The sequence below is a fragment of the Bufo bufo genome, chromosome 6, assembly GCF_905171765.1.
Source record: "Bufo bufo chromosome 6, aBufBuf1.1, whole genome shotgun sequence".
NCBI classification, from domain to species: domain Eukaryota; kingdom Metazoa; phylum Chordata; class Amphibia; order Anura; family Bufonidae; genus Bufo; species Bufo bufo.
The window spans coordinates 318,481,907-318,495,996 of NC_053394.1; positions in this window are offsets into that span (position 1 = coordinate 318,481,907).

The window sequence follows — 14,090 nt, forward strand, 5'->3', positions numbered from 1 at the left end:
CCAGGCCATTCTGATCTTGTTTTTTCGTCACATATTCTACTTCATGAGACTGGTAAAATGGAGTAAAAAAAAAATCTTTTTTATTTATAAAAAAATACCAAATTTGCCAAAAATTTGAAAAAATTTGCAAATTTCCAAGTTTCAATTTCTCTACTTCTATAATACATAGTAATACCTACAAAATAGTTATTACTTTACATTCCCCATATGTCTACTTCATGTTAGGATCATTTTGGGAATTACATTTAATTTTTGGGGATGTTACAGGGCTTAGAAGTTTAGAAGCAAATCTTGAAATTTTTCAGAAATTTTCAAAATTTTCAAAATTTTTAAGGACCAGTTCAGGTCTGAAGTCACTTTGTGAGACTTACATAATAGAAACCACCCAAAAATGAAACTACACCCTTCAAGGTATTTAAAACTGATTTTACAAACGTCGTTAACCCTTTAGGTGTTTCACAAGAGTTAATGGCAAATGGAGATAAAATTGATTTTTTGCCAAATTTTCCATTTTAATCCATTTTTTCCAGGAACAAAGCAAGGGTTAACAGCCAAACAAAATGCTATATTTATTGCCCCGATTCTGTAGTTTGCAGAAACACCCCATATGTTTCCATAAACAACTGTACGGGCAAACGGTAGGGCATAGAGGGAAAGGTGCGCGTGTGGTTTTTGGAAGGCAGATTTTGCTGGACTGGTTTATTTACACCATGTCCCATTTGAAGCCCCCCTGATGCATCCCTAGAGTAGAAACTCCATAAAAGTGACCCCATTTTGGAAACTACGGGATAAGGTGGCAGTTTTGTTGGGACTATTTTTAGGGTACATATGATTTTTAGTTGCTCTATATTACATTTTTGTGAGGCAAGGTTGCCAAAAATAGAAATTCTGAAATTTCATCTCCATTTGCCATAAACTGTTGAGGAACACCTAACGGGGTAATAAAGTTTGTAAAATCATTTTTGAATACCTTGAGGGGTGTAGTTTTTTAGATGGGGTCGCTTTCATGGTGTTTCTACTCTAGGGGTGCTTCAGGGGGGCTTCAAATGGGACATGGTGCCAAAAAAAAGGCCATCAAAATCTGCTTCCAGAAACCATACTGCGTTCCTTTCCTTCTGCGCCCTGCCGTTTGGTCATACAGCAGTTTATGACCAGATATGGGGTATTTCTGTAAACTGCAGAATCAGGGTAATAAACATTAACCACCTCAGCCCCCAGTGCTTAAACACCCTGAAAGACCAGGCCACTTTTTACACTTCTGACCTACACTACTTTCACCATTTATTGCTCGGTCATGCAACTTACCACCCAAATGAATTTTACCTCCTTTTCTTCTCACTAATAGAGCTTTCATTTGGTGGTATTTCATTGCTGCTGACATTTTTACTTTTTTTGTTATTAATCGAAATTTAACGATTTTCTTGCAAAAAAATGACATTTTTCACTTTCAGTTGTAAAATTTTGCAAAAAAAACGACATCCATATATAAATTTTGCTCTAAATTTATTGTTCTACATGTCTTTGATAAAAAAAAAATGTTTGGGTAAAAAAAAAATGGTTTGGGTAAAAGTTATAGCGTTTACAAACTATGGTACAAAAATGTGAATTTCCGCTTTTTGAAGCAGCTCTGACTTTCTGAGCACCTGTCATGTTTCCTGAGGTTCTACAATGCCCAGACAGTACAAACACCCCACAAATGACCCCATTTCGGAAAGTACACACCCTAAGGTATTCGCTGATGGGCATAGTGAGTTCATAGAACTTTTTATTTTTTGTCACAAGTTAGCGGAAAATGATGATTTTTTTTTTTTTTTTTTTTTCTTACAAAGTCTCATATTCCCCTAACTTGTGACAAAAAATAAAAACTTCCATGAACTCACTATGCCCATCACGAAATACCTTGGGGTCTCTTCTTTCCAAAATGGGGTCACTTGTGGGGTAGTTATACTGCCCTGGCATTCTAGGGGCCCAAATGTGTGGTAAGGAGTTTGAAATCAAATTCTGTAAAAAATGACGAGTGAAATCCGAAAGGTGCTCTTTGGAATATGGGCCCCTTTGCCCACCTAGGCTGCAAAAAAGTGTCACACATCTGGTATCTCCGTATTCAGTAGAAGTTGGGGAATGTGTTTTGGGGTGTCTTTTTACATATACCCATGCTGGGTGAGAGAAATATCTTGGTCAAATGCCAACTTTGTATAAAAAAATGGGAAAAGTTGTCTTTTGCCAAGATATTTCTCTCACCCAGCATGGGTATATGTAAAATGACACCCCAAAACACATTCCCCAACTTCTACTGAGTACGGAGATACCAGATGTGTGACACTTTTTTGCAGCCTAGGTGGGCAAAGGGGCCCATATTCCAAAGAGCACCTTTCGGATTTCACTCGTCATTTTTTACAGAATTTGATTTCAAACTCCTTACCACACATTTGGGCCCCTAGAATGCCAGGGCAGTATAACTACCCCACAAGTGACCCCATTTTGGAAAGAAGAGACCCCAAGGTATTCACTGATGGGCATGGCGAGTTCATGGAAGTTTTTATTTTTTGTCACAAGTTAGTGGAATATGAGACTTTGTATGAAAAAAAAAAAAAAAAATCATCATTTTCCACTAACTTGTGACAAAAAATAAAAAATTCTAGGAACTCGCCATGCCCCTCACAAAATACCTTGGGGTGTCTTCTTTCCAAAATGGGGTCACTTGTGGGGTAGTTATACTGCCCTGGCATTCTAGGGGCCCAAATGTGTGGTAAGGAGTTTGAAATCAAATTCTGTAAAAAATGACGAGTGAAATCCGAAAGGTGCTCTTTGGAATATGGGCCCCTTTGCCCACCTAGGCTGCAAAAAAGTGTCACACATCTGGTATCTCCGTATTCAGTAGAAGTTGGGGAATGTGTTTTGGGGTGTCTTTTTACATATACCCATGCTGGGTGAGATAAATATCTTGGTCAAATGCCAACTTTGTATAAAAAAATGGGAAAAGTTGTCTTTTGCCAAGATATTTCTCTCACCCAGCATGGGTATATGTAAAATGACACCCCAAAACACATTCCCCAACTTCTACTGAGTACGGAGATACCAGATGTGTGACACTTTTTTGCAGCCTAGGTGGGCAAAGGGGCCCATATTCCAAAGAGCACCTTTCGGATTTCACTCGTCATTTTTTACAGAATTTGATTTCAAACTCCTTACCACACATTTGGGCCCCTAGAATGCCAGGGCAGTATAACTACCCCGCAAGTGACCCCATTTTGGAAAGAAGACACCCCAAGGTATTCCGTGAGGGGTATGGCGAGTTCCTAGAATTTTTTATTTTATGTCACAAGTTAGTGGAAAATGATGATTTTTATTTATTTATTTTTTTCATACAAAGTCTCATATTTCACTAACTTGTGACAAAAAATAAAAACTTCCATGAACTCGCCATGCCCATCAGCGAATACCTTGGGGTCTCTTCTTTCCAAAATGGGTTCACTTGTGGGGTAGTTATACTGCCCTGGCATTCTAGGGGCCCAAATGTGTGGTAAGGAGTTTGAAATCAAATTCTGTAAACAATGACGAGTGAAATCCGAAAGGTGCTCTTTGGAATATGGGCCCCTTTGCCCACCTAGGCTTCAAAAAAGTGTCACACATCTGGTATCTCCGTATTCAGTAGAAGTTGGGGAATGTGTTTTGGGGTGTCATTTTACATATACCCATGCTGGGTGAGAGAAATATCTTGGCAAAAGACAACTTTTCCCATTTTTTGATACAAAGTTGGCATTTGACCAAGATATTTATCTCACCCAGCATAGGTATATGTAAAAAGACACCCCAAAACACATTCCCCAACTTCTACTGAATACGGAGATACCAGATGTGTGACACTTTTTTGCTCCCTAGGTGGGCAAAGGGGCCCATATTCCAAAGAGCACCTTTCGGATTTCACTCGTCATTTTTTACAGAATTTGATTTCAAACTCCTTACCACACATTTGGGCCCCTAGAATGCCAGGGCAGTATAACTACCCCACAAGTGACCCCATTTTGGAAAGAAGAGACCCCAAGGTATTCGCTGATGGGCATAGTGAGTTCATGGAAGTTTTTATTTTTTGTCACAAGTTAGTGGAATATGAGACTTTGTATGTAAAAAAAAAAAAAAAAAAAAAATCATAATTTTCCACTAACTTGTGACAAAAAATAAAAAATTCTAGGAACTCGCCATGCCCCTCACGGAATACCTTGGGGTGTCTTCTTTCCAAAATAGGGTCACTTGTGGGGTAGTTATACTGCCCTGGCATTTTCCAGGGGCCCTAATGTGTGGTAAGTAGGTAAATGACCTGTGAAATCCGAAAGGTGCTCTTTGGAATGTGGGCCCCTTTGCCCACCTAGGCTGCAAAAAAGTGTCACACATCTGGTATCGCCGTACTCGGGAGAAGTTGGGGAATGTGTTTTGTGGTGTCATTTTACATATACCCATGCTGGGTGAGAGAAATATCTTGGCAAAAGACAACTTTTCCCATTTTTTTATACAAAGTTGGCATTTGACCAAGATATTTATCTCACCCAGCATGGGTATATGTAAAATGACACCCCAAAACACATTCACCAACTTCTACTGAATACGGAGATACCACATGTGTGACACTTTTTTGCAGCCTAGGTGGGCAAAGGGGCCCAAATTCCTTTTAGGAGGGCATTTTTAGACATTTGGATACCAGACTTCTTCTCACGCTTTGGGGCCCCTAAAATGCCAGGGCAGTATAAATACCCCACATGTGACCCCATTTTGGAAAGAAGACACCCCAAGGTATTCAATGAGGGGCATGGCGAGTTCATATAAAAAAAAAATTTTGGCACAAGTTAGCGGAAATTGATTTTTTTCTTTTATTTTCTCACAAAGTCTCCCTTTCCGCTAACTTGGGACAAAAATTTCAATCTTTCATGGACTCAATATGCCCCTCAGCGAATACCTTGGGGTGTCTTCTTTCCAAAATGGTGTTATTTGTGGGGTGTTTGTACTGCCCTGGCATTTGAGGGTCTCCGCAATCATTACATGTATGCCCAGCATTAGGAGTTTCTGCTATTCTCCTTATATTGAGCATACAGGTAATGAGATTTTTTTTTTCCGTTCAGCCGCTGGGCTGAAAGAAAAAAATGAACGGCACAGATTTCTTCATTCGCATCAATCAATGTGGATGAAAAAATCTCTGCCAAAAAAAGAAAAAGGAGGGGAAAGGCGTCTGCCAGGACATAGGAGCTCCGCCCAACATCCATGCCCACTTAGCTCGTATGCCCTGGCAAACCCGATTTCTCCATTCACATCAATCGATGTGGATGAATAAATCATTGCCGGGATTTTTTTTTTTATATATACAAAGTGTTTGCCAAAGTATATGAACACCGCCACCTCCTCAGCTCATATGCCTCGGCAAACGTATCTTTTACTGCAGAGGAGAAATCTCGTCTTGCAGCGCCGCATACACCGACTTGCGTGTAATCTGACAGCAGCAAAATGCTTCTGTCCGAATGCACATCAGTGCTGCAGCTAGTCGATCGGTTGGTCCACCTGAAAGGTAAAAAAAAACAAAACAAAAAAGAAAAAACCAGGCCGCAAAGCAATAACTTTATTAACTTTAGAACAGAACATATTAACTTTTTTTTAACTTTTGTAACTTTTTTACTTACCGGTAATTTTTTTTTTGTTTAGTTTTTTTACCTTTATAGAACAAACCTCTCCTTCCCCATGGGACAATGTGCAAAGCGCAAATCGCCCAAAGATGTGGCGAAGTACGTTATGCACTTTATCCCAGGTGAAAGGAGAGGTTTGCAGCAGCTGTGAGTAAAAGGGCCCTAATAGCCCTGTGTGCCTGTCCTGTGAGATGCAATCCCTATGCTAGGTGTACCTGTGTGTGGTACTTCCGGAAACACTCACCTAAGCATAGGGCAGGGTGGTCAGGGCAGTCAGGACAGAAATAGCGGGTGTCACGCCTTATTCCACTCCTGCTACAGACACGACATTTTTTTCGGGGTGGCGGTTGGGTTGAGGTACCAGCAACGACACTGGGGAAATGTCGCTCGTGTAGACGGCTAACTACACTGGTGGATGGGGCCACGGAACCTCCTGGGTAAAGGAGGTTCGCGATGATCTCTTCCTGGAATTTGAGGAAGGATCCTGTTCTCCCAGCCTTACTGTAGAGAACAAAACTATTGTACAGCGCCAATTGAATTAAATATACAGACACCTTCTTATACCAGCGTCTGGTTCTGCGGGAAACTAAATAGGGAGCCAACATCTGGTCATTGAAGTCCACCCCTCCCATGAGCGCATTATAGTCGTGGACTGAGAGGGGCTTTTCAATGACACGGGTTGCCCTTTCAATTTGGATTGTCGTGTCTGCGTGAATGGAGGAGAGCATGTAAACGTCACGCTTGTCTCTCCATTTCACCGCGAGCAGTTCTTCGTTACACAAGGCAGCCCTCTCCCCCCTTGCAAGACGGGTGGTTACAAGCCGTTGGGGGAAGCCCACGCGACTAGTTCGCGCGGTGCCACAGGCGCAAATCCGTTCTAGAAACAAATGCCTAAAGAGGGCCACACTTGTGTAAAAATTGTCCACATAAAGATGGTACCCCTTGCCGAATAAGGGTGACACCAAGTCCCAGACTGTCTTCCCACTGCTCCCCAGGTAGTCAGGGCAACCGACCGGCTCCAGGGTCTGATCTTTTCCCTCATAGATCCGAAATTTGTGGGTATAGCCTGTGGCCCTTTCACAGAGCTTATACAATTTGACCCCATACCGGGCACGCTTGCTTGGGATGTATTGTTTGAAGCCAAGGCGCCCGGTAAAATGTATTAGGGACTCGTCTACGCAGATGTTTTGCTCAGGGGTATACAAATCTGCAAATTTCTGGTTGAAATGGTCTATGAGGGGCCGAATTTTGTGGAGCCGGTCAAAAGCTGGGTGGCCTCTGGGACGGGAGGTGGTGTTGTCGCTAAAATGCAGAAAACGCAGGATGGTCTCAAATCGTGTCCTGGACATAGCAGCAGAGAACATGGGCATGTGATGAATTGGGTTCGTGGACCAATATGACCGCAATTCATGCTTTTTTGTCAGGCCCATGTTGAGGAGAAGGCCCAGAAAAATTTTAAGTTCGGAAACTTGGACTGGTTTCCACCGGAAAGGCTGGGCATAATAGCTTTCCGGGTTTGCGGTTATAAATTGTGTGGCATATTGGTTGGTCTCTGCCACGACTAAGTCCAAGAGCTCCGCAGTCAAGAACAGCTCAAAAAATCCCAGGGCCGAAGCGATTTGAGCCGTCTCAACCCGAACTCCAGACTGGGCGGTGAAAGGGGGAACTACAGGTGCGGCTGAAGTTGGTGACTGCCAATCAGGGTTTGCCAGCACCTCAGGGACTCTAGGGGGTCTACGGGCCTGTCTGCGCGGTGGCTGCGACGGGGTAACTACTGCACGTGCCACCGTACCAGCTTCAACTGCCCTTCTGGTGCTCGCTACTTCACCAGGTTGTACGGCAGTGCTGGTACTAGGTCCAGGAAGGGCTGCGCTGCTGGTGTATGCCTCACCACGTGATCCGGCAGCGACAGCCCCACTCTGCTGCTCTTGAAGCGGATCCTGCGTAACCTGTGGTCTAGCGACACGGGGCCGGGTACGCCTGGTGCTGCCAGGGACCTCAACCTCCTCGTCCGAACTTTGGGTCAGAGAGCCACTGCTTTCTACAGGTTCATATTCTGACCCGCTAGATTCGTCAGATGAGGGTTCCCACTCCTCATCCGACTGGGTCAGAATCCTGTAGGCCTCTTCAGAAGAATACCCCCTGTTTGACATTTTGGACTACTAAATTTAGGGGTATTCCCTGAGACTACCCAAGAAAAAAAGCAAACCTGTCTTACAAAGGGGAGGCTAGCGAAGTACCGGAGGCCGCTGCGGTTGATAAAAAATATCAAAACTGATTTTTTTATCGCCGCAGTGCGTGTAAAGTGAATGTGCAGTGATCAAAAAATAATAATTTTTTGTCACTGCGGTGGGGCGGGCGTGGGTGAACGCACGTGTGGGCGACCGATCAGGCCTGATCGGGCAAACACTGCGTTTTGGGTGGAGGGCGAACTAAAGTGACACTAATACTATTATAGATCTGACCGTGATCAGTTTTGATCACTTACAGATACTATAAAAGTACAAATGCTGATTAGCGATACGCTAATCAGCGAATAAAAGTGACTGCGGTGCGGTGGGGTGGGCGCTAACTGACGCTAACTACCTAACCAAGGGGCCTAAACTATCCCTAAAACCTAACAGCCAATACCAGTGAAAAAAAAAAAGTGACAGTTTACACTGATCACTTTTTTTCCTTTCACTAGTGATTGACAGGGGCGATCAAAGGGGTGATCAAAGGGTTAATTGGGGTGCAGGTGGGTGATCTGGGGCTAAGGTGTGCTGTTTGGTGTACTCACTGTGAAGTCTGCTCCTGTGCTGGATCCAACCGACGAAAAGGACCAGCACAGGAGCAGAGAAGCCATATAACAGATCATATTTACTAATATGATCTGTTATCTGGTTTGTGATTCGATTTTTTAAAAATCAGCAACCTGCCAGCGACGATCATTGGCTGGCAGGTTGCTGATGCAACTCTCCTCGAACTTTTGCCGGCCCGCGATGCGCATGCGCGGGCCGGCTGTGACCGAAATCTCGCGTCTCGCGAGAAGACGCGCCGGCGCGTCCACTCGGAATGAAACAACCACCTCCAGGACGCGTCTGTGCGTACAGCGGTCCGGAGGTGGTTAAAGGGGTTGTTCGGGTTCAGAGCTGAACCCGGACATACCCTTATTTTCACCCCGGCAGCCCCTCTGAGCCTAGCATCGGAGCCTAGCCTAGCTAAATCGCGCTGGGCACGGGCTCTTTTGTTTTCAATAACACACTGCCGGGAGGTAACTTCCGCCCGGCAGTGTGTTCGGTGACGTCACCGGCTCTGAGGGGCGGGCTTTAGCTCTGCCCTAGCAGTTTTACTGGCTAGGGCAGAGCTAAATCCCACCCATCAGTGCCGGTGACGTCACCGGGGTTCATGTCAGCCCCATGGAGAGCCCCGGTACGTCACCGGAACTCCTAAAAATGCCTTTGCCCTGCGCAATTTAGCGCAGGGCAAAGGAGAGCATCAGAGCATGAACTGCTCCGATGCTCATGTCAGGGGGGCTGCCGAACCCAGACAACCCCTTTAAGTTTTGTTTGGCTGTTAAACCTTGCTTTGTTACTCGGAAAACAACGGATTAAAATGGAAAATTTTCCAAAAAACTGCTGTTTTGGCACAGTTTTTTTTTTTTTTTTGGACCGTGTTCATCTGAGGGGTTAGGTCATGGGGTATTTTTTAGAGCAGATTCTCACGAACGCGGCGATACCTAATATGTCGACATTTTTTTATTTTATTTATGTTTTACACTATATTATCTTTTGATAAACAAATAAAAAAAACATTTTAGTATCTCCATAGTCTAAGAGCCAGTTTTTTTTTTTGTTTTTAGCCGAGGTATCTTAGGTAGGGGCTCATTTTTTGCTGGATGAGAGGACTGTTTTATTGGCACTATTTTGGGGGCATATGACTTTTTGATTGCTTGCTATTACAATTTTTGTGATGTAAGGTGACAAAAAAAGACCTTTTTTTGCACCATTTTTATTTTATTTTTTGACCGTGTTCATCTGAGGGGTTAGGTCATGGGGTATTTTTATAGAGCAGATTCTTACGGACGCGGCGATACCTAATATGTCTACTTTTTTTATTTATTTTAGTTTCACTAAATAATTTTTTTTTTTTTTGTTTTTTTGTTTTAGTGTCTCAAGTCTGAGAACCATAGTTTTTTATCCGATTGTCAGTGGCTAAATTGGGGAAGGGGAACATAAATTTAGTACTCCATGGAAGTGTGGTACTCCCTGAAGCAACCAATAATGCAGAGGCCCGGATGATCAGGGCACGTGTCACACTGAGTAGTGGTGTCCTTCCGTATCCCCCTCCTGTGACACACTCTGCACCTTTTTTGGGTCCGTCCCTTCTTTCCAGTATGGGGGGGGCCACACCTGGAAAGTGTTGGCCAGGGACGATCCGGGCGCCTCCAGTTCCCGAGGTACTCCAGCCTGCTCTTTCCTGGTCAGAAAAGATCAGGTCCTTGAGGACTGCCTCATAGAACTGAAGGAATGTCCCTGTGTTGCCAGCGCTTCGGGACAGCACAAAAGAGTTGTACAAGGCAACCTGTACCAAGTAGACCGCAACTTTTTTGTACCATGCCCGGGTTTTACGCATGGCATTATATGGCTTGAGGACTTGATCAGAGAGATCAACTCCTCCCATATACAGATTGTAGTCGACGATACAATCGGGCTTGAGGACCGTTGCCGCGGTACCTCGCACAGGGACAGGGGTGATGCCGTTACCGTGAATTGTGTACAGTACAAGGACATCCCTCTTGTCCTTATATCTGACCAGCAACAGGTTTCCACTGGTAAGGGCAAGGGTCGCACCCCTGGGGATAGGTACCTGGAGGGGGTGGGTAGGGAGGCCGCGTTGATTTTTCTGCATGGTCCCACAAGCGGACGTAGTATAAAAGTTATCCATGTACAGGTGGTAACCCTTATCTAGCAGTGGGTGCATAAGGTCCTACACAAGTTTCCCGCTAACACCCAGAGTGGAGGGACATTCTGGGGGTTGAATACGGGAATCTTGCCCCTCATACACACAAAACTTGTAAGTGTACCCTGAGGTACTCTCACAAAGTTTGTACAGCTTCACGCCATACCTCGCCCGCTTAGAGGGAACATACTGGTGGAAAATGATTCTCCCCTTGAAAGCAATGAGAGACTCATCAACCGTGACCTCCCTGACAGGTACATAGGCCTGCACAAATTTGGCCCCAAAGTGATCGATGACCGGCCTGATTTTGTACAGCCGGTCATATGCAGGATCACCTTGGGGGGGGGACATGCTGCATTATCTGCATAATGCAGGCATTTCTGGATGGCCTCAAACCGGGAGCGTGTCATGGCCGTACTGTAAAGTGGAGTCTGGTAGAGGACGTCCCCACTCCAGTAATGCCTGACACTAGGTTTCTTGACTAGGCCCATGTGCAGCACGAGGCCCCAAAACGTCCTCATCTCGGCTGCACTGACCGGAGTCCAGCCACCAGACCTAGCCAAAAAGGAGCCCGGGTGTTGAGCAACAAACTGTTGGGCGTACAGGTTTGTTTGCTCCACCATTAGATTTACAAAGTGATCACTGAAAAAAAGACTAAAGTAGTCGTATTCAGTGAAGCCCACTGTGGAAATCTGGATTCCTGTTTGACCTACAAAATCAGGAATCACGGGCTCAAAACGCTCTGGGGTATACCAGACAAGTTCACTGGCAGGGGGCTCCGGTGGACTTAAAGGGAACCTGTCACCGGGATTTTGTGTATAGAGCTGAGGACATGGGTTGCTAGATGGCCGCTAGCACATCCGCAATACCCAGTCCCCATAGCTCTCTGTGCTTTTATTGTGTAAAAAGAACGATTTGATACATTTGCAAATTAACATAAAAGAGTCACACCCGATTTAGGGTGACGCAACAAAAATAAATAAAAAATTTCTCAAACTTTCCCTGAATATCCCTGCCTAACCTAACCTTTCCCTAAATACCTGAGTGCACAGATGGGGGTGCTGGGGCACAGATGGGGTGCTGGCTGATGATCCCTGCACAGATGGGGGTGCTGGCTCTGAGATCCGATGCAGCGCTCCTCTCTCCTCAGCTCCCGGCCCCTACAGCCGACCAACGAGAGGCGATCCTGAGAGGTGATGTCACCATCACCTCTCAGGATCGCAGGATGGTGATTGGTGGTGTATTCTCACACCACCGATCACCATCCTGTTCCGGGTTATCGGGTCCCCAGAGACCCGAATAACCCGGAAACGCAGCAAACCGCAGGTCTGAATTGACTTGCGGTTTTCGCCCTTTTGCCCAGGCCATTTTTTGCAAATCTGACATGTGTCACTTTATGTGGTAATAACTTTGGAGCACTTTTATTTATCCAAGCCACTCTCAGATTGTGTCAGGAGAAAACATTGTACTTCATAGACAGAAAATCCAGCCAGCACTCACTCTCAGAAATTGGCGTTGCAGCGGGAACTTAAGTCTTTACACATCCATAGAACATGAAAAGGTAATTCGGGCAGTGGCGGATCTGTTGAGGACGAGCGATTACTTGAGTGTACAGCAAGAATTCTTTCTGCAAATGTTACATCTGGTTTTGTGTGAGAATTATTTTATGTTCGAGGATACCTATTATTTTCAGGCGATGCAGGACCACGATGGGGTCGAATGTTTCCTCGCCCCACGCAAATGCGTTCATGTCAGCCTTTGAGGAATTGTATGTTTATAATACTGAGCAGTACCAAGAAAATGTAATAATTTGGAAAAAATGTATTTATGACATTTTTTGCGTGTGGGCGAGGCCACAGGAGACCCTACTCGGCTTCTTTAAATATTTGAACATGGTCTGTGACGACTTGAAATTTACTATTACTTTTGACAAGCAGAAAGTACTTTTTTGGACACAGTTGTAATGAAGGATGAACATGGTCGTCTCAACAGATTTATTTAGGAAGGAGACTGACAGAAATAGCATTTTGCACTTTACAAGTGCTCATCCTCCCTTACTGAAGAGAGCAATACCCAAATCCCAATTTCAGAGAGTAAAGCGAGTGGTTTCTGACCCATTGAAACAGGATCTGAGATTAGAAGAGATGTCCGAGAGATTTATGGAAAGGGGTTACCCTAGACCTGCCCTGGAGAAGGCTAAATAGGATCTTCAATCTCAGAGGTCCGCGAAAATAAAACAGCAAAGAATAACATTCATTCATAAATTCGATCCTTATAATGTCGGATTCGACAATGTGGCCCGAAAACACTGGCATATCCTAACCCAAGCTTATCCCAGTGTTGAGGGATTCAAAAACCCACCGTTGATTTGCAACAAAAGGAACCCCAGGGACAAGCTGGTACATGCAGATTTGGGCAGTAAAAAAGAAACATTGAGGCAGAGTACATTGAAAACAATGAGAAAGGGCACCTTTCTGTGCCTCCATTGTTTTCGATGTTCCCACATAATTAAAGGTTCAGAATTTTATCATCCCCACACAGGACAAGCGTTCAAGATAGATGGATTCTTTACATGTGAATCCACGAATGTCATCTATTTGATTAAATGCCCTTGTGGTTTTTCATATGTGGGGGAAACAATGCAGACAGTGAGAGACAGGATATGTAAACATAAATCCACAATAAGAACGAAAAACTTGCTATTACCATTGTCCTATCATTTTTACAAATGTAAACATTTAGTGTCCCAGCTAAGGTTTCAGGTTTTGGAACAAATAAAAAGACCAAGAAGAACCTGGTCTCTGGAGACTGAGTGACATAAAAAAGCTTCTATTGCGTAGGGAAGCCTATTGGATACACACATTGAACACAATACATCCTAGGAGCTTAAATCGTGATTATGAGGTCTCATATTTATAGAGAATATAGTGTGTACTGTTTATTGTTTTTCATGTATATATTATATTTTTCTCTATAGACTCAATCGTCGTGTTGATCTTCCATTTGAAACATTATATCCTTTTGTTTTTTGCAATGATGTAAAAGGGAAAGTAGATTGTTGATTTGTTCTTAATAATCACGGCCCATGGCTTGGCATGTGACCTCACTTGTGTTTGATTCAATGTACCCTATATAAAGTTGATCTGTTTGCATATGATGTATCAACTAGTACAGACTGCATGCCGAAAATGTATTTTCAAGCACGACAGGAGTTGCTGGGATTCTTGATCTGTTCCACATTGTACTTTGTGACAGTCATAAATTTGAGTCAATATATTTCTCCTTTATTTATGAAAAAATCCCAAATTTACCAAAAATGTAAAAAAAAAATTGCAATTTTCAAAATGTCAATCTCTCTGCTTTTAAAACAGAGTGATACATCATAAAATATTTATTACTTAACATTCCCCATATTTCTACTTTATGTTGCCATCATTCTGTAAATGTCATTTTATTTTTTTAGGACGGTAGAAGGCTTAG